Source organism: Sapajus apella, unplaced genomic scaffold (assembly GCF_009761245.1).
Source record: "Sapajus apella isolate SASKATOON/1434 unplaced genomic scaffold, GSC_monkey_1.0 scaffold30, whole genome shotgun sequence".
NCBI lineage: Eukaryota > Metazoa > Chordata > Mammalia > Primates > Cebidae > Sapajus > Sapajus apella.
In genome coordinates this window covers 4,178,323-4,201,738 of record NW_022436970.1, presented here as the reverse complement: position 1 = coordinate 4,201,738, position 23,416 = coordinate 4,178,323, and the positions used below count along the sequence as shown (strand labels likewise).

The following is a 23,416-nucleotide window of genomic DNA, read 5'->3' as shown; positions in this document are numbered from 1 at the left end:
TTCTGAGAAAACAAATTTGTGGTATCTGAGCCACCCAATCTGTGCTACGTTGTTATGACAGCCCTGGCAAACAATTATAACACTAATTACACAACTGTCACCCTCTGAAAATTAATATTAGAAAATTGAGACAATTGAGATTTCTAATAACCATTTCCCCATAACCATACACTTCACTTGGGTATGCTCACTTTCGCCCTGCCCCACGAGGTTCTGCCTCAAAAAAACGCACAGAAAAACCTCATTCTGGAAGGAAAAAAGGCTACATTTGATCTTCCCAACTCCAATTCTGCCACCTCTATTCTAGGCAAACTGATTAAACAAGTGATGTACATCTACCTTGCTGTTAAACCTATGTCATTTTCCCTAACCCAGAGAAATCAGCTTCTGCCAAACTTCCATTAAAATGCAACTGAAAGTAGTCAGTGACCATCAGCCCTCAACGAAAAAATGTTAAGCCTGGAGGGAATGCTGGAAGTCTTAAATTCCTTTTGTCTAGAGGAGAAAATTAGGGCCCAATCAAAGCAGCACCATGATCTAGGGATAGACGCTAGAGTGGACTCAACCTTCACACCAGCTCCAACCCAGTGTTAACCACTCCTCTTCCAACACTATTCACGAGGGAAGCCTGAAGTTATTCTAACCTCACTAGTATCCCAAAATGACTGCCACAATGATCACCAGGCTACAGTGAAATGAGACAAGGATGCATATATCAGGATAACCAATGGAAGATGGCCAGGTTCTGGACTAAGCCTAAAACCAGCTTTTTTTTACCGGGCCACTACTGACACTTTGTAGCTGGGTAATTCTTGGTTGTGGCGGCTTCTATGTGTCTGGATTTGACGAAGAGAAAGTTGCTGGTGTCTTAAGACATACTTCAGTTTTATAATCTGGGCAGAATACAATGAGCAAAAGGAATGGAGGGAAGAGAAGCTTCCCTGGAACTTTCCACAGCCCTCTCCGACCAACGAGAGGTCATGGAGGGGGCAAGTGGGAAGACCAGGGGTGGGTCTCCCAGAAGGCTGGCAGTAGGAGACGATGCTTTCACTCTTGCTCACGTCCCTTGGAGATTTTTTTCTAAGCTCAAATTTCAAAATAAAGTTAAAAAGTTATGACATTCCTTTAACTGCATATTACTAACACTTAAAGGTAAATGATAAGCCATTGTTGGATGGCACCTAACCCTTCTGACAATATTACCCCAAAAATTGCTCAATACTGTTTACTACACTTAAAAGGCTGGGCGGTTTGTAGGGTGTGGTTTTATGAAATACCACAGAGGGTCACAATGGATCAGCATGTTCCAATGCAAAGCAAAGGAAGTATATAAAAACAGTGAATTCAATTGTAGGCAACGTAGCCAGAAGGAATAAGAAAAGCGTGAAGACTGATTTCATTCAAAACAGGATTTTATTAAGAACATAAAATTTGAATTTCATAGTAGTATTCCAAAGATGGGTCAGCTTTTGTATTGTTTGCTTTTGTTTTTAATCTTAGGATTTGTTAGTGAGATCATCTTGATATTTTCCTCTAAAAAGTCATCATGAATTTATCCATATTCTGCAGCCTTCAAAAAATATGTTTTTAAAAATAACATTACAAGCTATCATAAAATTCCTACAGTAAAATAGTTTAAAAAGCATCATTCTAAACAGTATCATAGTATGATCCCAAATTCATAAACTATTTCCATATACATAAATGTAAATATAGCCAAAAGACTGGACAGAAATAAAATGGAATGGTAACCAATTTATATCCCTCTGGGCATTTGGCTCTACAGATAGACCAATGCTTTATGTTTCATCTTTTCCAATGTCTACATCTGTTATAACTGGAAGCAAATGTTATTTAAAAATTGCTAAGATGAGCTGGGCATGGTGGCATGCACCTGTAGTACCAGCTACTTGGGGGGCTAAGACAGGAGGATCGCTTGAGCCCAAGAGTTATAATGCTGCAGTGAGCTGCAATCACCCTGTGGCACTGCACTCCTGGGCAACGGAGTGAGACCTTGTCTCCATAAAAAATAAAATTAAAAATAAACAAACTGCTAAGAATGTACTATATCACTATTTAAAAACAGTGAGTAACCAAATGAGAAGAATTCAGATGCTGAGGGTGGAGGAGACCCAGGTTTTTCTATTTTGTTTAAAACCAGCTACAGTAGAGGAAAAACTAGGACACCTGGAGGGGGAGGAATAAATTGAACAAAACAAGGATAACATGACACAGGCAAAAATCTTTACATAAGACAGGCAAGGTTTGGTGATAACCACATCAAGGCTTAAAGTTCCTCACACGGTCTTAAATCCCTTCTAACTCGAGTTAACTTTTTCTTCCAATGCCTTAAAAAAAAGGACAATGTGTGGTTTACATGCTTCATAAGGTCCTACAATCAGCTCACTCTATCAAAGCATCTGAAAAGCAAATTGTTTCATCAAGAAGGGGGAAAGGACTCTTGAATCTTGAAACGTCATTCAGTAAACACAGTACGGTGTACCTCTTCTGCTCAAAGCACTCAACAAGACCCAAGGATTTGTATCCTCCAAGCATTTAGAACCTGGCAGCTTATAGACGCTTCCTAATTTATGAAACCCTGTGTTCCTAATGTATAATTTTTAGGGCTGTTACTTAGGATCCTGATCACATTTTCACAGGAAAGAAAGACCTCAACCTTAGTGAAGTCTTCCAGTCCCTTGGGCTGGAAAGTCCATCTAAATGCAAATGACTCCCAAAAGCCTGGCAACTCTGGCCTCTCTTTTGCACTCCATTCTCCTTTACCATCATCTTCACATTTCCACTTGGAGGTCTAAGAGACACCTTAGACCTAAAAGGAGCAGCGATTCTGCCTCCTCACCACTCCCCAACACATCCATCGCAACTCAGTCCAGCCAGTTCAAAAGGAAATTTCCTCAGTTCTGCTCTTCCCTTTCTCTCTTACACATCCAGTTTATCAGCAGGTTCTAAGGACTCCATCCCCAAATTTAATCCCCTACCATCTACTCCTCTCCATGCTGGATGTTTCCATTCTGGTGTTCAAACCATCCTCTCCCACTTAAGCCTCTGCAACAGCCTCCTAACTGGCCTCTGGGCCACTCTCGCTTGCAACAATAAATCACACAAAGACACTCCTTTCTTGCAACTCTCCAGGCTGGCTTACCACAACCTTAAGCAGGAAATACAAATTTCCCGGCACCCACACAGCCACGGCACCTTTAACTTCACCTCCAGCCTTCTTCCCTGAACCCTCTCCCTTCCCCAGCTCCATTCACCTCCCGGCTGCTTCTCAAACTCACTTCCACACGCCTCTCCATGAACGCTCCTCCCTCAAATCTTCAGGGCAGCTCTCTTCTCTTCCGATGATAGCAAAGTAAGTCTTTGTGCTGATGGCAACATAAACTAGTCCCACACCTTAGGAAAGTAAATTGGCAATCTGTACCAAGAGTATTTAAATCCTAATATTCCTTGATTTAGGAATCCCATTTCCAGGGAGGTATCACAGGAACAGAATCCAACTTAAAATAAAAAAATCTTGTTTTGCACAAAGATACACCCAGTATCCTTCTCTCTTAAATGAAAAACTGGAAACAAGCTTAACAGATATGATTGAATAAGATATTGCACATTCAGAAACTGTCATATATTACATACTGGAATAAATGACCAAAATAGGCTATATCTATGTTATGATGTTAAGTATATATAAACATTTTCTCCTAAAAGACAACTAAAAGGAAAATGTCAAAATATTAAGAATGACTGATGTTCTTTGTTATTTTTTTCCTCTAATTTATTTTCAGACTTAGAAAAATGTACAATCTTCACAATTAGAGTGGGAAAATCCCTTCTTGTTTTTAACAGAAGGAAATTATGCTGTAAGTAGCTGTTAGCTTTCCAAGTCACCATAGAAAAGACAAAAGCACAATGTTAAAATTAAAAGGTGTACAAGATATTCAAAAAATCAAATGAGAAAAGCATATGACAGATGAGGAGTTAAACTGTCCATTTTACAAAGAATTCTTGTTAAGCAATGAAAAAGTAATAGGTCAAAGGAGAAATTGACAGAAGGATGTGAGTTGCCACTGAATAAAAATGGAAATACAGATACACAGAGAGAAACTTGGCCTCACAGACTGAAGACATAAAATGAGATGTTTTTACCTTCCATAATGTCAGAGATGAAAAGACTGATAAAATGGGTTCATGTTTAGGGAAAATGTCTAGGGAAAAACTGGTACTCTCATCAACATTACAGCCAGCGGAAACCAGTGCAGTACTACAGAAGGCAATTTTCCAATGTCTATGAACATTGTAAATGTTCCTATTCTTTGATCCAGGAATTCAACTATGGGAATTTAGCTACAGAAACTTTCATACATAGATACATCAAGAAACACCCGATTGGGTGCTTTGGCTCACACCTGTAATCCCAGCACTTGGGAAGCCAAGGCAGGGGGATCACTTGAGGTCAGGCATTCGAGATCAGCCTGGGGAACATGGTGAAACCCTGTCTCTACTAAAAACACAAAAATTAGCTGGGTGTGGTGGTGCATGCCTGTAGTCCCAGCTACTCAAGAGGCTGGGGAAGAAGAATCACTTGAACCTGGGAGGCAGAGGTTGCAGTCAGCTGAGGTTTCGCCACTGCACTGCCGCCTGGGCGATAGAGTTAGACTCTGTCTCAAAAAAAAAAAAAAAAAAAAAAGAAAGAAAAGAAAAAAAAAGAAACATCATAGAGTTTTAAAAACATGACAGGCATCAGAAGACATCCTAGATCTATTAACTAGGGGAAAAACTGGTACCAATGCTCCATTGCAATCTAGTATCTCCAGCAAGATCCCATTTAAAACACACACACACACGCAGCTAATACTTATGGAATCCTTACTTTATGACAGCACTGTTCTAAGTCTTTTTAGAGCACCATTTAATCTTCACAGTAATCCTAACAGTAACAGATAAGCACTGTTACCCCTGCTCTACAGACGATCCCACTAAGGCTTGGAGAGATCAATGGAAGTTTCCATCAGTGGCCCTCTGAGTGTACATTTCTACCTCTCTCTTTCTCTGATTCAGACTAAATATCACATCCATAAGAATCTTGGGAAAACAAGACAAAGTATCATCAAATGAACAGTCTGGGCTACAGTCTAAAGAAAAGCAGAACCAGGGGACTGCTGCTGCACAAGTAGTATTCTACAGATGCCAGAAATCCAAAAGAAACAAGTCCAGAGACAAAGTCAGGAGATCCAAGGGGCTACAGTGACTAACCCTGGGGCAGTGATCAGGTGATTTATCCGAAAACTTCATTTCCTCTCTGCTTTTCCCAGTGCTACCTTGCACTTCACGTGGCCCAAAGCAGGAGTGTGGTCCTAAGGCTGCTAAGTCTGCAGTGCAGGCAGCTTAAGAGAGTGAGGAGGCCCATGCAGGAGACACACCTGAAAGGCTGCCTCCTGGCCCATCCCGCCAGGCCCTACGTATTGCTTCGACCTAGCACATGCCCGTGAACAGAGGGCGACAGGAGGCACAAAGAGGAGGACCAGCAGACCACCAAGAACCATCAATGATGTGAAAGGGGCAGGCAAATGGGGTCTCAGAATGAACCAAAGAAGAACGTTAAATACGCACAATTAACATGCTTGTAAAATCTAAGAGGGTATCAGCGCATCAAAACAAGAACAGAGTCAAATTTTTAAAGAAAAACAAATCAAGACTTAAGAGAAGGAGCCAGTATTTTTAACCTCAAACTACAGTGCTGCAGCTTCTTTCACAGGAAAAAATGGGATGTGATTAACACTCATCACAGGTGGGTGACTTGGAAATCCCTGCCATCCCTACTCTAACACCATTCCACATTAACCTCCACCCCGCTCCCTGCTTAACATATGTAAGAAGCGTTTTCATCTTTTTCTCCACGCTCACACATTTACACCTATGGGCACAGGAGGAATATGTCTTTGTTTTATAACTAGATATTACATATTTTTCTACACATTGCTTCTCATTCATCACGACCTCATAGAACTGTGCTCCAAAGCCAACTCCGACACAGCTCCAGTACTCTTAATGTTACATACAAGTAATCCACAAATAGTCTATAAATTGGCCGTTTTTCAACTGATGAACTTTCATATTTTCAATATTTTGCCACTATAATGGTACAATAAACATTGTTAGCCATATGACTTTGCACATGCTTTTATTTCTAAAAGACAGATACCGAGGACAAAGGCTGCTTAGAAGAAAGGTATAGTCGTTTTTTATTTTAATATACACTCCCATCTGCTTTTCAAATAAGGTCATGATAATTCACACTTCCATTAGTATTATGAGAAATAATACCACTTACCACTTCCACCATATCCTTGCTATCAAAAAGTGGTATTTTTCTCTATTTTTACCAATCTGATGGGTTTAAAGTAACATCTCATTGTTGTTTTAATCTGCATTTCCCTAGCAAAAATGAACTGTTTTTCACAGGTTTCCTGGCTGTCTGCATTTGCGGTCTGTGAATTCCATATTAGTATTCTTTGTCCATTTTTCCTTTGTGTTTTTCTTAATTTGTAAGTTATTTACTACAGATGGTAGCCCATGTCTGTTACAAATATCCCTCCTTGATCTATGACTTAATCACATATCTTCTACCATAGAAAAGTTTTAAAATATGTTAAAATATATATTCAGGATACGTGTGGTGGCTCATGCCTGTTAATCCCAGTACTTGGGAGGCTGAGGCGGGCAGATCACTTGAACCCAGGAGTTCAAGACCAGCCTGGGCAACATGGTGAAAGCCTGCCTCCACACAAATCTCACCTTGAATTGTAATAATCCCCACAGGTCATGGGAGGAAGGCATGGTGGAAGGCAACTGAATCAAGAAGGCAGATTTTTCCCATGCTACTCTCATGATAGTGAATAAGTCTCATGTGATCTGATGGTTATAAAGGGGAATTCCCCCGCACACACTATCTTGCCTGCCGCCACGTAAGATGTGACTTTGCTCCTCATTCACCTTCAGCCATGATTATGAGTCCTCCCCAGCCACGTGAAACTGTGAAACCTCTCTCCTTTATAAATTACCCAGTCTCAGGTATATCTTTATTAGCAGCATGAGAGCTGACTGATACAGTAGGTCTTGCCTGTAGTCTCAGCTGCTTGGGAGGCTGAGGTGGGAGAATCACCTGAGTCTGGGAGGTCAAGGCTGCAGTGAGCCCTGAATATGCCACTGCACTCCAGCCCGACTGACAGAGTGAGACCATCTCAAAGAATAAACAAATAAAAATAAAATATATGTTCAAATTGTGTCTCTTTGCATAGCTTGTGCGTATCAAATTCTGCTTAAACATGCTCCCTTGCTCCAAGATTATACAAAGTAGGTTCTTCTATTTTCTTGTAAAAGTTGCATTGCTTATTAGGTGTTTGAGGATTCTGGGATTTATTACTGATCATGATATAAGATAGAGGTCTGGGCTGTTCCCCCCATCCCCACTCCAGATAAAGATCTGGCTATGCCAGTGCCATCCTCAACAGTACTGAACTATCATCTTGTTATACATTCTCTCTCTTACTTAATGAGACACAGTCCTAGATTCTCAAGTCTGTTCCAATGAACTATTTATGTAATTCTGGATCAATACCACATTGCTTTGATCACGAAGACTTATTCTTAGCATGCTGTCATCACTTCTAAGCCAAATCTGCCCTCACTGGTTTTCTTTTCCATATTTGTCTTGGCTCCTCTCAGGTAGTATGTATTTATTCTCCTATAAAGACTTCAGGATTATTTTATTCAACTAAAAAGAAAACCCACCACTTTGGAAATTCTAATTGGAATCACAAGAAATTTACTTATTAATTTTGTAATAAGATACATTCAGAGATTATGCATTTTAATTTCTGTAGATTATATTTCACATTCTTCACTATGAAGGTTATAGGTATTAGTTCAGTATCTTCCTAGGTTATCTGCTGCTATCATGAAAGCAATACTTAACTTCTATTTCTAGGTGTTTATCTTCTAAACACACAGAAGATAATTTCTAGGGACATATTTTTGTCCAGCTACCTTGACAATTTCTTCTTTTGATTTTAGATTTTTTACTAGAGGCTCTTGTGATTTCTAGACATATGAATATTTCATTGTCTTACTCCACTCATAAGAACCTCTAAGATAATATTAAATAATAATTGTAAAAGATGACATTCTTCTCTCATTCCTAATTTTAATTGAATAGTTTTAGTGTTCTGTCTTTTAGAAAATATTTGCTGTATGTGTGTGTGTATATACATACATACGGCCTTTATGTTTAGGTAATTTATTTTCACCCCTAGTTTACTTTCTGAGATTGTACTATACTAGGAATGGCTGCTAAACTTTTTCAAATAGCTTTCTAGTCTCTACTGACTTAGAAATACATTCTTCTCCTTCTATATGATTAACAATCAATGATAGTGATGGGTTTCTAATAGTTAATGACCCTGGTATTACTGGAAAATACTGATTATAATGCACTAGCTTTTTGATGCACTCAAGAGTCTGTTTTTTAATAAATTATTTTAAATTTCTACATTTGCTTTCATAAATAATATTGATCTTTACTTTTATTTTTTATCAGATTTTTAAATTAAAATTTTGCTGGTTTTATGAAATGAACTGGGAATCTTTCCATGTTTTATAAGAGTAAAAATAACACTCAAATTTTCTATTTTTCAAGCCAGCCTGACCAACATGATGAAACCTCATCTCTACTAAAAATACAAAGTAGTCAGGCATGGTGGCACATGCCTGTAATCCCGGCTACTCGGGAGGCTGAAGCAGGAGAATCACTTGAACCCGGGAGGCAGAGGTTTCGGCGAGCCAAGACGGCACCATTGCACTCTAGCCTGGGCAACCAGAGCGAAATTCTGTCTCCAAAAAAAAAAAAAAAAACACACCTCAGTTGGAAATCCATGGATTCCTAGTGCCTTTCTCAATGGTAACTTTTAATCATCGTTCTTACCTCTTCTATAGTAATTGGTCTATTCAACTTTTCCGTGCTTCTTAAATCAACTTTGGTAATTTGTGTTTTCCTGAGAAGTCCGCCCTATATTTTCAAATGTGTTACAGGTAATGTTTTTCTATAAAGTCTACTGATACCTCTCTGTGTCTCCTTTCTCATTCCTATTATCTATTTCTAAGTTAGGATGATTTCTTTCTGTTTCTAAGTTAGGATGATGAGAGTTTACTTCATTGGCCATTTCAAATAGCCAGCTATTGGATTTACTTAACTTTTAAATCTTATCATCTCCTAATTCCTCCATCCTAGTTTTTACATTTTTTGATGAGTTGATCTTTTTATAATTTCTTAGCATGCAGACTCCATTCTTTATTTTTTGCCTTCACTAATAATGAAAGTAGTTCTTTTCTCCAGGTGATATGCTCTGCGATGTTTAGAATTTTTACCAAGACCAAGAAAGAAAAATACCTAAGATGAAAATGTTATGAGTCACAAGGCAAGTAAGCAATGAAACTAATAGGCCAGTTGTTGGCATTCTAAAAGAGGAGGGGGATGAATAAATTGGCCACAGTGGGGGTGGGCAGAAAGAAGAGGCGAGGGGGAGGGGAAGAGGCAGGAGGAAGAGAGGCAGGAGGATGGGGGGAACTGTTTCCATTTCCTGAGTGCAGGCCAAATTTGAGCTATTTTCTCTTCTCTATCATCTTTCTTATCCTGTTGTTAGGTTTTCACTCTTCATTTCACATTTTGGGAAAAATATTTGGGTTCATATTCAGGCTTAAAATAACTAACCAACAAACAAACAAAAATTCCCATCAGAATTAATCCTGCAGTCAAACTACATTTAACCTAATTTTAAAACTGCTATTAACTATCTAGAATCAGGACAGTGTTCCAACTCGAAGGAACCCCAGGATCTTGAATCAGCAAAGATCCACTCCCAGGTCACGACAGTGAGCTCACTCATGCATAAATGTGGCTTAATATATCTGCGGAGCATTTGAGCACAGCTTGATCTACAGCTCTGTTAATCAGAAGGGCCCATAATTCAGATCCCACTCTTTCTCCAGGTTCAGAAATGTACCCTTTTAAGAAGTGACCTTGTCTATACGATAACTTCAGACAGCAATTCTCAAAAGCCAACGCCGAAGGGGCAAAGGGAGTCTGCTTCTCTCAGGGTGAGAGGCTCTGACCTCATTAGAAAACCGTCTAAAGCCAGAAGCAAAGCTGCTACTATTTTCTTAATCCTCACTGCAGGGAATTTTTAGAAGACTTAAAAGGTCTCAACCTGGCCTGGGGAACTTGAAAATGACACTCGAATAAAATCACATTCATTTATGCTCTACTAATTCAGAATTATTTTTATGATCTGGAAAGAGTTTGGACTCACGTTTCCATTTTTAGACCTTATGACAACAGGCTGAGAAGGAGGTTCAACCTACTTATGGGAACGAATTTTAGACGCCCTGACTCATATGTAAACAACCAACGTGCTAATAATTTATCTGTTAGAGCACATACTTCTATTTGGATTGCTACCATAAGTCCTTATAAAAACTAGAACCAAAATGACAATGTTCATATTTAATTTTTTCACTTTGTTCCTGAATTCTTTCCCCTGAGTGAATCCCAGTGAATAACATTTTACTATTATATTAAACCCCCATTATAAAGGAACTCTTTGGTGGTATAAACCACTTCATGTTCTCAAGGGTTTCTGAGACCAGTGAGGAAATAGTACCAGTCTGCTCTTTCTTTTTGAGATAGAGTCTCGCTCTGTCACCCAGGCTGGGGTGCAGTGGCGTGATATTGTCTCACTGCAACCTCTGCCCCGAGGGGTTCAAGTGATTCTCCTGCCTCAGCATCCTGAGTAGTTGGGACTACAGGTGCTCGCCACCATGCCCAGCTATTTTTGTAATTTTAGTAGAGGCGGAGTTTCGCCATGTTGGCCAGGCTGGTCTCAATATACCTCCCTTCTCTTTAAGTTATGTCAACTTTTGGGGGGAAAGTTCCCAAGTTCCACCTACCATGAATAAGAAACCTGAATTGGATCCTGCGTAAGCAACCTCAGATCCTGATCAAGAGCCAGATTTCAGACGACACACGTGAGTGAGCGCGGAGCCACAGCCAAGGGTAGAACTGTACCCCAAACATCACTGGGGGATGGGCACAGTACTGCCGCTACTAAGTCACAGAAATGTTAAAAAGGTGGAACAGGGCCCAGGGACCCTCAGCTATCAAGTCTCTTAGAACCTAATGGCTGGTTCTGCACAAGACTAACAGCCCAAGTACCTTCATATATTCCTATTACACTAGAAGTAACAACCCTGCAGGCCGTCTACCCTCACCCCCACCTATGCACATAACCCTGCCTGCCTTCACCCAGTCTTCAGGGAGGAACCTACAACTCCAGAACTGTAAGTAAGAGAGTGTCAAGGTCCCTGCATTGGCTATAAATAAGCACGGTTTGCAATTTCCCAGAAGAAAACCCCAAATCTTTAAAATGAGGTATTTGCTTGATTTCCCTCTGCCTGGCCCCCACCCAGCACTGTGGTTTTCATCTGTGAAAATTAAACGGAACAATCTGTTTTCCAAAGTTCCATGACATACAGCTACTTGTCACAGTGAAAATATAAAACAGGGCTGGTTGGAACTATTAGATATCCTTGTATCTTTTTCAAGCACTTAACTTTCACTTCCTTGTGAAAATATTCTCTCTGATTCCATTCTTAGCAAACAACCGTATGCTAAAGCTTAAAGAGAAAAGAGTAGATGAGAAAATGTGCATTTTCACCTTGCAAAGGGCAAGAGGGGAGACATAATTCAAGGGGCTTTTTCTTGTGCACAGGATGGGTGGGAGAACTGAGTACCTTTGGATCGCCCCATATTCCATCACACTGTAGTAAGTGGTGTATCCCAACAGCCTATGGAGGTACCCAGGTGGGGATGCAATTGATTCCCGCCTGCACGTTTGTGCGGTGATATTTGCCCAATGAGGTCAAGGAACAGGAGACCACCATGCCTCCCACAAACACCCACACACTTAATGCTTCCAACCTCAGCCAGCAATTCTGTTACTTACCACTTTTATGGATTTCTCTTCTCTTACTTGTGCTCTTTCCATTTTTTGCATATTATTTCTCCCACATATCTTAAGCTGTGGTGCCAGATCTCTCTGGATATGTTACCATGTCTGGCAAAGATGAATTCCGCTGCACCTTAAGTGGCATGCTGCCTCCAAGAGTTTACACCTGAGGAAGGGAGGTTCAGACCCGTGCAAACCCAGCTCCGTAAACTGGTTACATTTGACTGGAAAACTTGGTATAATCTTCAACTGATGTTTCTGAGCTGAAGCAAGCTACTCTCATGCTGAAAGTTTGGGGGTTTTTTGTTTTTGTTTTTGTTTTTTAGATGGAGTCTCACTCAGTTGCCCAGCCTGGAGTGCGGTGGTGTGATCTCAGCGCACTGCAACCTCCATCTCCCGGTTCAATAGGTTCTACTGCCTCAGCCTCCCAAATAGCTGGAATTGCAGGCATACACCACCACGCCTGGCTAATTTTTCTATTTTTAGTAGAGACAGAGTTTGACCGTATTGGTCAGCTAGTCTCAAACTCCTGACCTCAGGTGATCGGCCCACCTTGGCCTCCCAAAGTGCTGGGATTACAGGTGAGAACCACCACATCTGGCCTGCTTGTGACAGTTTTTTAACAATAATTTTATTTCTTAATTACTGGTGGTTTCTACCATTTCCCCATTAAATCTTCCACTAATGACTAATGAATAGCCCTGAAATTTCAAGATCGGGCTTCCTACATGTCTTCTATTCTTACTAATCATCTCATTTCCCTCTCCTAACTGACACAATCCACAGTCCCTGCCAGCTGCTGGCCTCCCTCCTTCTCTCCCCCTCACCACACACACACACACACACATACACAACACCCTAGTCAAAATAACCCAAGCTTCTTATGATTATAAAACAAACTTTCAAATATTTTTACCAAAAACATTTCTTCTATATATAACTTCCATCATTTTAAAAAGGGTAAATATTTTTGCCAGGTGGCTATATTTACCTTTCTTTAATCTCTGTTATTCTTTTGGCTATTTGTGAATACAACAGACTACTTGGCTTATTAGTTCAGAGCTTTACTGCTCATTCTCCTCCCAACCCACAAGTGTGCATGTACTAGCTAGAAGTTGGTGACCACAAAACTATATTAGTTCATTAGGAATTAATTAAAAGGAAGAGTAACCTCAAAAACAGGAAACATAAATAAGACATAATAAAGAGAATACCTTTAATTGATTCTATACTGCTTACTCTACTTTGTAGATCTTAGAATATCTTGTGGTTATTGATAAAATTTATTCAGTGAGTTGAACATCTCCCATATCGAGATGCTCACAGACTATTAGGTGTCTGGATCTGATCCACATTCTGCTTTAATCCTGGTTGGGCACTGAGTTCCTTTCCTGCCATTTTTTGATCTATTTTTTCCCTTCTTCATCATACTTTGTCAGATTTCAGAGATGGAGAGTTTCATTTTGTTTCACAAACCATTTGACAGCTTCTCTAGTGCTTTTTATAGAATCTTTTCGTTTTTTTTTTTTTTTTAAACATTCACATAGGTAACCCTCAGAAGGAGCTACAATACACATAAAACCTTTTATGTAATGTGTGTCTAATGTGACGAACGTGATAGAATATCTAAACCTATTTTTAAAAGACTAAAACTCAGAAGCGTAAGCAATTCCCATGCATCATAACCTGTTACCAATCAACATAAAGTTAAGGAAAGTGACAAGGGTAATTTTCATTTATTAGACAGCTGCTCATTCATTTGGTTGGAGTTATCCCAAGAAAAACCTGACCAGGAGAAATGTCAAGGTTTCTATTAGACTGTAAGCATCTTGAAGTCAAGGGATTTACTTTACTCCTTTATGTACTCCACATAACCACCTTGTCACATACACATGGAAAGCAAAATAACTGCTTATTGTGAATAAGAAAATCACCACTAATTATTTTGTAAATGTATCTGTGCCTACAAAGTACAGACAGATCTGGGAATAAAGTGAACTAGGCTTTTTTTTTTTTTTTTTTTTTAAGAAGGAATCTCAGTCTGTCACCCAGGCTGGAGTACAATGGCTCAATCTTGGCTCACTGCAACTTCCACTTCCCAGATTCAAGCAATTCTCTTGCCTCAGCCTCCCGAGTAACTGGGATTATAGGCATGCTCCACCACACCTGGCTAATTTTCATATTTTTAGTAGAGACAGGGCTTCACCAAGTTGGCCAGGTAGGGCTCAAACTCTTGACCTCAAGTGATTCGCCTGCCTCCGCCTCCCCAAGTCCTGGAATTACAGGCGTGAGCCACCTCGCCTGGTCAGCTAGGCTTTTGGAGTCAAAATGGTCAAATTTTTATTACAAGTCATTCTATTAAACTGGTTATTTTCTGTGGCTAAAAGCAGCGACTTTTTCACAGCACTTGGAATGAATGGGATTCTCTAAAACCAGGGTGGTGAGTACAAATCTTAAGACCGAAAAAGTTTTTCTAATTATGCCCTTATAAATTGCAGTACGCCGTTGTTATTTTTCAAATGCTACAAGTTTTTAGGGTCTGATTCACTAGTCTTCTCAGACAGTCTGGCAAGACTTAATTTATCTGAGAGATCAACTACCAAATGGAGAATTTCATTTAATTATAAAAAAAGTAAAAAAAAATTGCAAAATGTTTTCACCAGTCATGGTTATTTTAACATTTACTAATTTGGGTATAGCTAACATCGTTTAGAAAAGAAAAAAGATCATCTGTTTCTTTGTATAAAAAGCTGTCTTTAAAAAGAAAACCCCTATACATTTACCAACATTCAATACTGTTATGCTAAAATCTCCCCTACAGTAAACTAGTCCTCATCACTGAGTCTAGATATACTTAGATTATTACCACCACTTCCCAAAAATTGACCTTCCTAACTGAAATGTAAGAGATTTGAAATACTAAATCTAACAATAAATAATTTTTATTATGACAGTGGTTTTACTACTTGTAGTCACTGTAGCTGCCAAGTCAGTTTGTGGATAATTTACGAAGTAATTTGCATTAAGTTTTTATTTAAGTATATGTAAGCATGCATTGAGGGCCAGGCATGTGGCTCACACCTATCATCCCAGCACTTTGGAAAGCTAAGGTGGGAGGATGGCTTGAAGCCACAAGTTCTAGACCAGCCTGGGCAACACAGTGAGACTGCGTATTTACAAAAAATTAAAAAAATTAGCCAGTGTGGCGGTGTGTTCCTATAGTCCCAGCTACTTGGGAGGTCCAGGTGGGAGGATCACTTGAGCTCAGGAGCTTGAGGCTGCAGTGAGCTAGAACTGTGTCTCAGCCCTCCAGCCTGGGTGACACAGTAAAAACTTGTCTCTTTACCAAAAAAAAAAAGAAAAAGTATGAACTGACGCCCAATATGATCAGTTATGAACACAGGTGGATGTGCACACATGGACACACCTCACAGTAGCAGTAAAGCAACTTACATGGTAGCATATACACTAGCAAGCATTTTAAGGCCCCTAACACAAATGATGAGAAAATGAATCAAGCAAGGGCACTTGTCAAGCAAAAGGAGTATGACACATCAGAGACAAATGCAGAAGGATGAAGATTGTGTTGAATGTATGCAGCAGGAATGGAAGGCAATGCTATCCAAGAAAGACCCTACTACCCAAAGGATCAAGTCTGAACCCCTTCCAGGGGAGGTTGGGGTGGAACAAGACAGGCAGGCTGGGGGAATGCACCAGGATGAAGAGCAAATCCACATGTTGAAAAGGAACCTGCACCATCCCTGTTTACAAACGGTTGTGGCATGCTCTTCTGGAGAAAGTTACCAGTCCAGTGCTTCTCCAGTCTGTGCATGAATCACCCAGGGAATCAAGTAATTGGCAGACTGTAACTCAGCTCCTCTGGAGCAGGGCCTGACATTGTGCATTTCTGACAAGCTCCAGGGACCCTGCTGCCCATGGACCACACTTTGAGAAGCACTGTCCTGGACGACAGCCTGGCCAATGATAGGCAGAGGGAATGAGAGTTTAACAAAAAGAGTATCACCTGCCAGGCGGGGAACAGGAGACCTTGTTTCCTGGTCTCAGGTCCTTTAGCTGTAAAACAAGAGGGATCTCTTAGATTCCTTTGTAGCTTTAAAAACTTGAGGCAAGAAGAAAGGTTTACGACCTGAAGAGCTGCACCTCTTAAATCAGGGATTAAAGAGGAGGACAGAGCTTCAGAAAATAAAAAGTTACTGAGAAGCTGCACTCTTCAAGGCAGGAGAAGAAGAATTGACTTATTTTTATTGGAATGCCTCTACAAAAATACCGAATGACATATGCCCAGGGCTATTTATTGCAAAACAATGGACAAGTCTGGGAATAACTCAAGTGTCCATCAATAGGAGCCTGACTGAATGAACTTCCATAGGCCCATAGCAGGGAGCTATAAAAAGACAAGGGAGTTCTCTGTATACTGACGTTCACTGAGTTCCAGGATACAGTGTTAAGTGGTGGGGGGGGGGGGGGGAGAAAAAAACAAAAAACCAGGACTCAGAACAGTATGTACCATGTGCTGCTTTGTGAGTAAGAGGGAATACAAATATATCCATACTCTTTCCAAAAAGGGCAATGTAGGCGGGATAACCCCAAAACAAATAAAGATGGTTACCTACAAGGGGACAGGGATGGAAAGCGGCCTTAATATATCTAATTAGCATAGTTAGGTTTTGGCCAGTGTTTTGTCTAACTTAAAATGAGAATTAAATTTGGAAAAAACAAATTGAAACATACACTATGTATCGAGTTAGTGGTGAACTCACATAGAGAAACATTATTTCACCTGACTTTGAAACCTGTTTTTATGCTCATCCCTGATGGTATAAGCTAAATAAAAAAGGACTGCCAAGAAATATTTAACTGCCTTCAGTAGCAAAACGTCAACAATGGTTGAAGCTGAGTGATGGGGTTTCATTATGCTGCTTGTTCTCATGTTATGTTCTCTTTGGTATATGTTTGAAGTATAATTTAAAAATGGCTTTCCAAATCTGCTTTTTTAGGGTTGTGGTTATTTTTTGTTTTGAGACAGGGTCATACTCTGTCACCCAAGCTGGAGTGCAGTGGCACAGTCTTGGCTCACTGCAACCTCTGCCTCCCAGGTCCCAGTGATTCTCCTGCCTCAGCTTCCCAAGTAGCTGGGATTACAGGCAGGCACCACACCACCACACCCGGCTAATTTTTGTATTTTTAGTAGATATGGGGTTTCACCATGTTGGCAAGGCTGGGCTCGAACTCCTGACCTCAAGTGATCTGCCCGCCTCAGCCTCCCAAAGTGCTGGGATTATAGGCGTGAGCCAACACACCAGCCTAATCTTTATCTAACATTAACGTACACACACTGAGCAATAATGCAAGAGTGTCCAGGTTTGCAATGAAGACAGCCTTAGTCCACCAAAAGTGAATATCAACATATAAAAGATCTAAAATACAAGTAGGTAAGAAAGTGGGGAAGTGGGACCACACCGGACTCCTACTGCAAAGTAATAGATTCAGCATCTGTACAGATCTCACTGTATTCAAGTACATTTTATATGATCTCATTCTGTGTTCACAACAAAACTGCAAGATGACCACTCTGCCCGCCTGTACTGAAGGTAAGTGACTCAAATTGATTCCAGCTCAAGTTCTTTAAATCTCCAAGTCCAGTGCTTTTCATACTTTCTCCTCTTGTAGCCCCACTAACAGGAGTGTGGGGCAAGGATGGGGTTCACGAACCTAAAGCCAACAGTCTCCAGTAGTATTTTAAAGATCCATACTAATTTTTAACCTTGTTTCGTAATGTATCTATGTTATCTTAATACAAACATAGTGTATTTCATGACATCATCAATTAAAATAGGTCTGTGTATGTATTTTGTGGCTTATGGACCCAGAAGCCACAATTACTTATTCTGGCTATCAGAGGCATTAAATCCAGCCTCCCTGAGGCAGTAATAGCTGTCACCCAGCAAAAAAAAATGGGACAAGTCTCACTGTCCAACTAGCACATTGCCGGTAGCATTTCCAGTTGACAGTATTTCAACTGGCACCTACAAATACATTATCTGTTAATGTAACTTTTTAAACCTGAAAATTCTGTCTAGTCTTCTCAATATACAACCCAGAAATGAGTGAGTGCAATGGAAAATAAATTAAAATCACATACTATGGTTTGAAATGGTTCAAAATTATCTGGGCACATTTTTGAAGAAGCCACTTGGTGGCTACCCTGAACAGACAGCCGAGATAACAAAGAACCTAACTTTGCAGCAGACTATTTCAAAGAAAAACAGTAAGACTGATCACTACATCTGTTAACAAAATGGCGGCAATTTTGTTTGTGCTTTTTTAATAAACTTTTTTTGTTTCAGAATTAGAAAATTATTGCAGATATCATAGAGTCCCCATGTACCCTGAAGCCAGTTTCCCCTATTATTAAGATCCACATTAGTTCAGGACAGTCTCACAACTAATGCAACAACGTTGACTTATCATTAACAAAATTCCATACTTTATTTCCATTTCCTCAGTTTTTCCCTAATGTTCTTTTTCCTGTTGCAAGATGCAATTCTTTCCATTTAAATTCAACCATAGGAAGGCTATTAAGCAAATAACAAATTCAAGCCTAAAAGACTAAAATGTTTCTCAAGGCATCCTTAGCTAAAGAAAAATGCAGATGTTGGATGAAATAGCAGAGTCAGCTCTTCAACAAACCAACTTGATCTACACAGCCTCAGAATCACCGCTTCAGAGAACTTACACCTAAACATGGTCTTGAACTTCTGGGCTCATGTAATCCTCATGCCTCAGCCTCCTGAAGTGCCAGGATTACAAGTGTGAGCCACCTCGCCTGGTGTTTCACGGCATTTCTTATTTGGCCAACCACAACTGACACTTTAGGCTGTGTGGCAGGTGCCACCCTGTGTAGTGAGGAAACTGAAGCAGCACCCAGGCTTCTACCACTAGATGCTTGCCAGTCTCACCCCACCCCGTCAAATATGACAACCGAAAATGTCCCCAGACAGTGTCAAATGTCCCTTGTGGGGAGACCAGTAGCAGTTTTGCCTTCTCTCTCACAAGGGACATTTAGCTTTAAGTAATTTATGATATAGAGAAATATAACAAGATTTCTATAGTGTCAATGTGGATTAAACAACATTTTAAAACATCTTTTATTAGACTATATACATGAGTATTTGTCTCAGAAAATACAATCAATATGAAAACCAAAGAAGGCTGGGCGCGGTGGCTCATACCTGTAATCCCAGCACTTTGGACGACCGAGGTGGGCATATCACCTGAGGTCAGGAGTTCGAGACCAGCCTGACGAATATGGCAAAACCCCATTTCTACTAAAGATACAAACATCAGTCAGCTGTGGTGGCAGGCGTCTGTAATCCCAGCTATATAGGAGGCAGGAGAATTGCTTGAACCTGGGAGGCAGAAGTTGCCATGAATGGAGACTGTGCCACTGCACTCCAGGCCTGGGTGACAGAGTAAAACTCCATCTCAAAAAAACAAACAACAAAAAAAAGCCAAAGAAGCCAAATCATAGTTGTTTCTGTGAGCTATTATGAATTAGTGCTTTTTTAAAATAAATGTAATGTATAGGTTTAATAAATCCCTAGAAACAAGGAATTCAAATTAGAAATCATTCTTAACCCTTTCCATCCTAGGATGCTAAAGTAAACATCAGATTCTATAACTAGCAGTCAAACCAATCAAGCATGAGGCAGAATCTGGTCTGGGAAAGAGGCCAAGACAGACAACCCATAACCATGGTGTGTCCCTCAGGTCCCCCACATTCCACCCTTGAGGACCATGAACACACTGCCCAGGAATCCTTTTGCCACCAGCAATTAAAATAGCCCCATTCCCTAAAAGAAAATTAGTGCCAGGGATAGGAAAGATCCAGTTGTGAAGGACATACCTGAAAAATGCTTTAGGCTGATGTTCCCAGCTTCTTATATGTCACTCTGCTTAATTTGGGATTGGAGGTAGCAAGAAATAAGCCAATAATCAACAGCTCTCAAGGGAAATCTGATAGGCTGCAGGATGGTGCCATCCAATTTTTTTTAAAGTGGTTTAAAAGTTGTCTCTTAAAATAAATTTTTAAAAAGGGCCACCTGTCATTTTTGTAGCTCTGAAAGCTTTTTTTCATCTTTGAAAAGGTCTCAACATGAACATGCAGAAATACCACCATCACAGATCTAGGTCAGAAAACATGGCTAACTTTACCTACCCTACGGCTACTAGGCCATCCAGACAGCTCTTTCCTTTATGGCAGGGTGCCAACGGGTGTCAGAGCAGAAAGGTGAAGAAGGCAGGTGGTTGCTGAAGAGACCCAAGCCATTATCACTTGTAGGTGAGAGCCTTTGATCAGCTACTGCCACCCCCACTCCCACCCACCGGAGAGAGTGTGGGCAGTGCCTTCCCTCAAGCAGGCTCAGGAAAAGGCTCACCAGAAGGTCCTCGGATTTTAGGGACCCAATCACCACCCTCAAGCCCTCAGCCCAACAGGCTGCTCTGCAGTTTCTCTCTTCTGCTGAAAAGCTTTGGTTCCACCCCATCAGTCTCAGCCCAAATTCCATCCAAGGCAAAGAGAGCACATAAAGAGAAAACTAGCCATGCCCAGTTCCTACAGGTGGGCAGGTGGCTGGCAGGGAACGGATCACATGGGAGGACCACGGAGCTAGGCCTGTGCATACTAACCCAGCAAAGCATCATTTACATTAAAGATCATTAACCAGGTGCTCAGGCCCCTTGGCAATAGGCAAGAGTTCACAAGTTGAAAAATGCATTTGGATCAAGGCATAGCCTCTTGTTGCCAAACACAGGTTTGGGTCATTTCAGGAGAAGGGCACATCAATGGCAAGGAAGGAGCAGAAGCAAATGGGGGCGTCTCAGGAGGGGACTCCGTTTCCTCCTTGCAAAGCTGCTCACACCCATAGCCACAGTCCATTCCCTCAGGTTGATGTGCTGTTCTTCCTCGTCCTTATGAAGTAGAACCATCACCTTTCATGTGAAGCAGCTTACAGGTAAGGAATTATAAACAGGTTCAGGTTTATGGCGTTTGTCTCGCCAATTTTCCATTTCTCAATAGAAACATCTCCTTTTAAGGTGATGGCTCAGGCTCTATCATGGCAAGTCCCACCCAAAAAGGAAGGCACTTCCCTATTCACTAAACCACTTCGCTGTTCTGCCCAATTCCAGGGACCCAATGCCACACAGTTCTCAAGCACAAGAAGTCGTCGCCATCAAGCAAGCGGGGTCAGAAGTTCAATTTCACACATTACCGGCTGCCACAGTTTTGAAGGTTTCTGGCAAACGTTCTTTCTGACATGCTTCAAGTTGCTGCACATGCTCAGCGCCCTCCTCCTCACCATCTCCTCTTCCCCTCATAAAAACCACCAGGAGCTCCCATCTCAGCCTTTGTTTAAGGCAGCCTGAGACTTTCTCATTGTTTATACAGAATCATCCAAAAAGAACAGGCACTGGCCTGGTTTTCTATTCCAGCATTAACCTAATTCAATTTTCCTCAAGTTATATGTTTACCAGAGAGTATTATCTGTGGCTGATGTTAAAACACAGAGAGAACAGAAAAGTAGAGCTGAATTATCCCTGCTAGTTAGATTAGGTCGAAGAAACAGATTAATTTCTACATCTTTTTTAATAGTATATAACATGGGTAGTCTTTACCTTAAAGGAAAACATACATGCCAGTTTTATTTTCTCCTAAAGGGAATAAAAGTTTGTATGTTTGAGGGCTGAAGAATGGGGGCAAAGACAATGAGTAATGATCAGGCACCTCATTTACAATTTTTTCAAGTTCCTAACTGCACGTTTATCCGTTTAAGAGCAAAATCATTTAATCTGTGTGAATACATGTAAAAACTTAAGTTAGGGATCATGTGACTCATCCCCAGGTATTTCCTGTAAAGGTTAGAAAACAAATGAGAAGGTGTGTGTATCCCAGGAGGTAAAAGTAAAACAATAGAGAAGTATGCCCGTCCCATCACGAGCTGGCTGACTGCATTAGCTATGCTCTAAATTGAACTTAATTCACAATGAAGCCTAAAAAGAATCAAATCTTAAATAAAAGATCTGTCCTTGCTTCACCTGTGGTTTTGAACTCAGAAATCTGAACATTTCTGAACTCTGCATGACAGATTCCTTCACAGTGTCTATTTTTGACATTTCAAGAACACAGTGATGACAAATGCAGTAATTTATTCATAAGAGGGGGGAGAGGCACCAGGGCATTATCTGTGTAATTTTTCGGTGCACCACCCTGAAGAAAAGAGGTTGCCAAGAAGATGACACAGGTTAAATACGTGAATAATTATAATTCTTCACTGTGCCGCCTTTTGATTTTGAAGCATGCAAAAACTGTCTAATGGACATTTTAAAAAGAAAGCAAGCAAGTTCAAATAAGCCCCCAAATCCTGCCTATATAGGTTAAAGCTGATGGATCCGAGGTAAGAGAACACTGTCCTGATGCTGTGGGCACAAATCGAGTCATAAGGGGAACGGAACCTTCCGTGCCACTTACCAGATTCCCGGCAGGAAGAGCTCGTCTGAAGTGGGGAGAGAGAGGCAGGTCTACATGCAGATGGTCTGTTTCCCCTGACAACAGCAACGGCGGTGGCGAGGAGAAATCCTGGTCTCTGCCAGCTCCCGGCCAGGTAACCAACAGCCTGGAGCGGGAGGTGCTGTGCTGGGGAGGCCCCGTGGGGAGGGCTCTGCAGCAGCTCCCGCCCAGGTAGGGCCCCGAGCAGCCAGCCACCCACCCACCGGGGCACCCTCCCGCCACTGAAGCCTGTCTGGGTTGGAAGCTGCTGCCGCGGATGCCTGCCTCTCTCGAATCGGGAGCAAATTCAAATGTGGGGAACAAGGAAGTGCCTCATCAGAGGCAGCAGAGCCAATGACTATAGGAGGAACTTTGTGTATTCAAGAGGCACAAAAAAGCAATTCAAACCACAGCCCCACAACGCTGTCCTTGCAGCAAAACAATACCAGGGAAGTTATGGTAACAGCCAGCTTGCCATGACAAGTGTGTATACCTGGCTTGGCCCAGGTGACCCTCGAGCCTCAGGGATCCCTCTCAGGCATATGGAATGCCCCTTTTGGAATATCAACAGCATTTTTTCCTAGATGTCCATAGCAATGTTAAAAGGAAAAATATTCAAGGCAATAAGGAAGCTCCTCTAGATAACTGTTTAAATAACTGTCCCACGATCCTCACATACAGGGCATGAGCCTGTATTTTCTTTTCTTTTCGAGACAGAGTCTTGCTCTATAGCCCAGGCTGGAGTGCAATGGACTGATCTCAGCTCACTGCA

The 23,416-nt window shown here is 41.0% G+C and overlaps 1 protein-coding gene across 7 annotated transcripts in view; it reads right to left on the bottom strand.

Annotated features, from left to right (window-relative positions):
* NEDD4L (NEDD4 like E3 ubiquitin protein ligase) overlaps positions 1 to 23,416 on the bottom strand; it is a 356,397-nt gene that overhangs the window by 185,196 nt on the left and 147,785 nt on the right. Inside the window, exon 1 of one of the 7 annotated variants that reach the window (XM_032293597.1) lies at positions 22,627 to 23,390. The exons of 4 other annotated variants lie outside the window; for them this stretch is intronic. The gene's annotated coding sequence lies outside the window, so the exon portion shown is untranslated. Of the gene's footprint in view, positions 1 to 22,626; positions 23,391 to 23,416 lie in introns of those variants that run through there. 2 more of the 7 variants (XM_032293599.1, XM_032293600.1) reach the window with 2 other exon arrangements.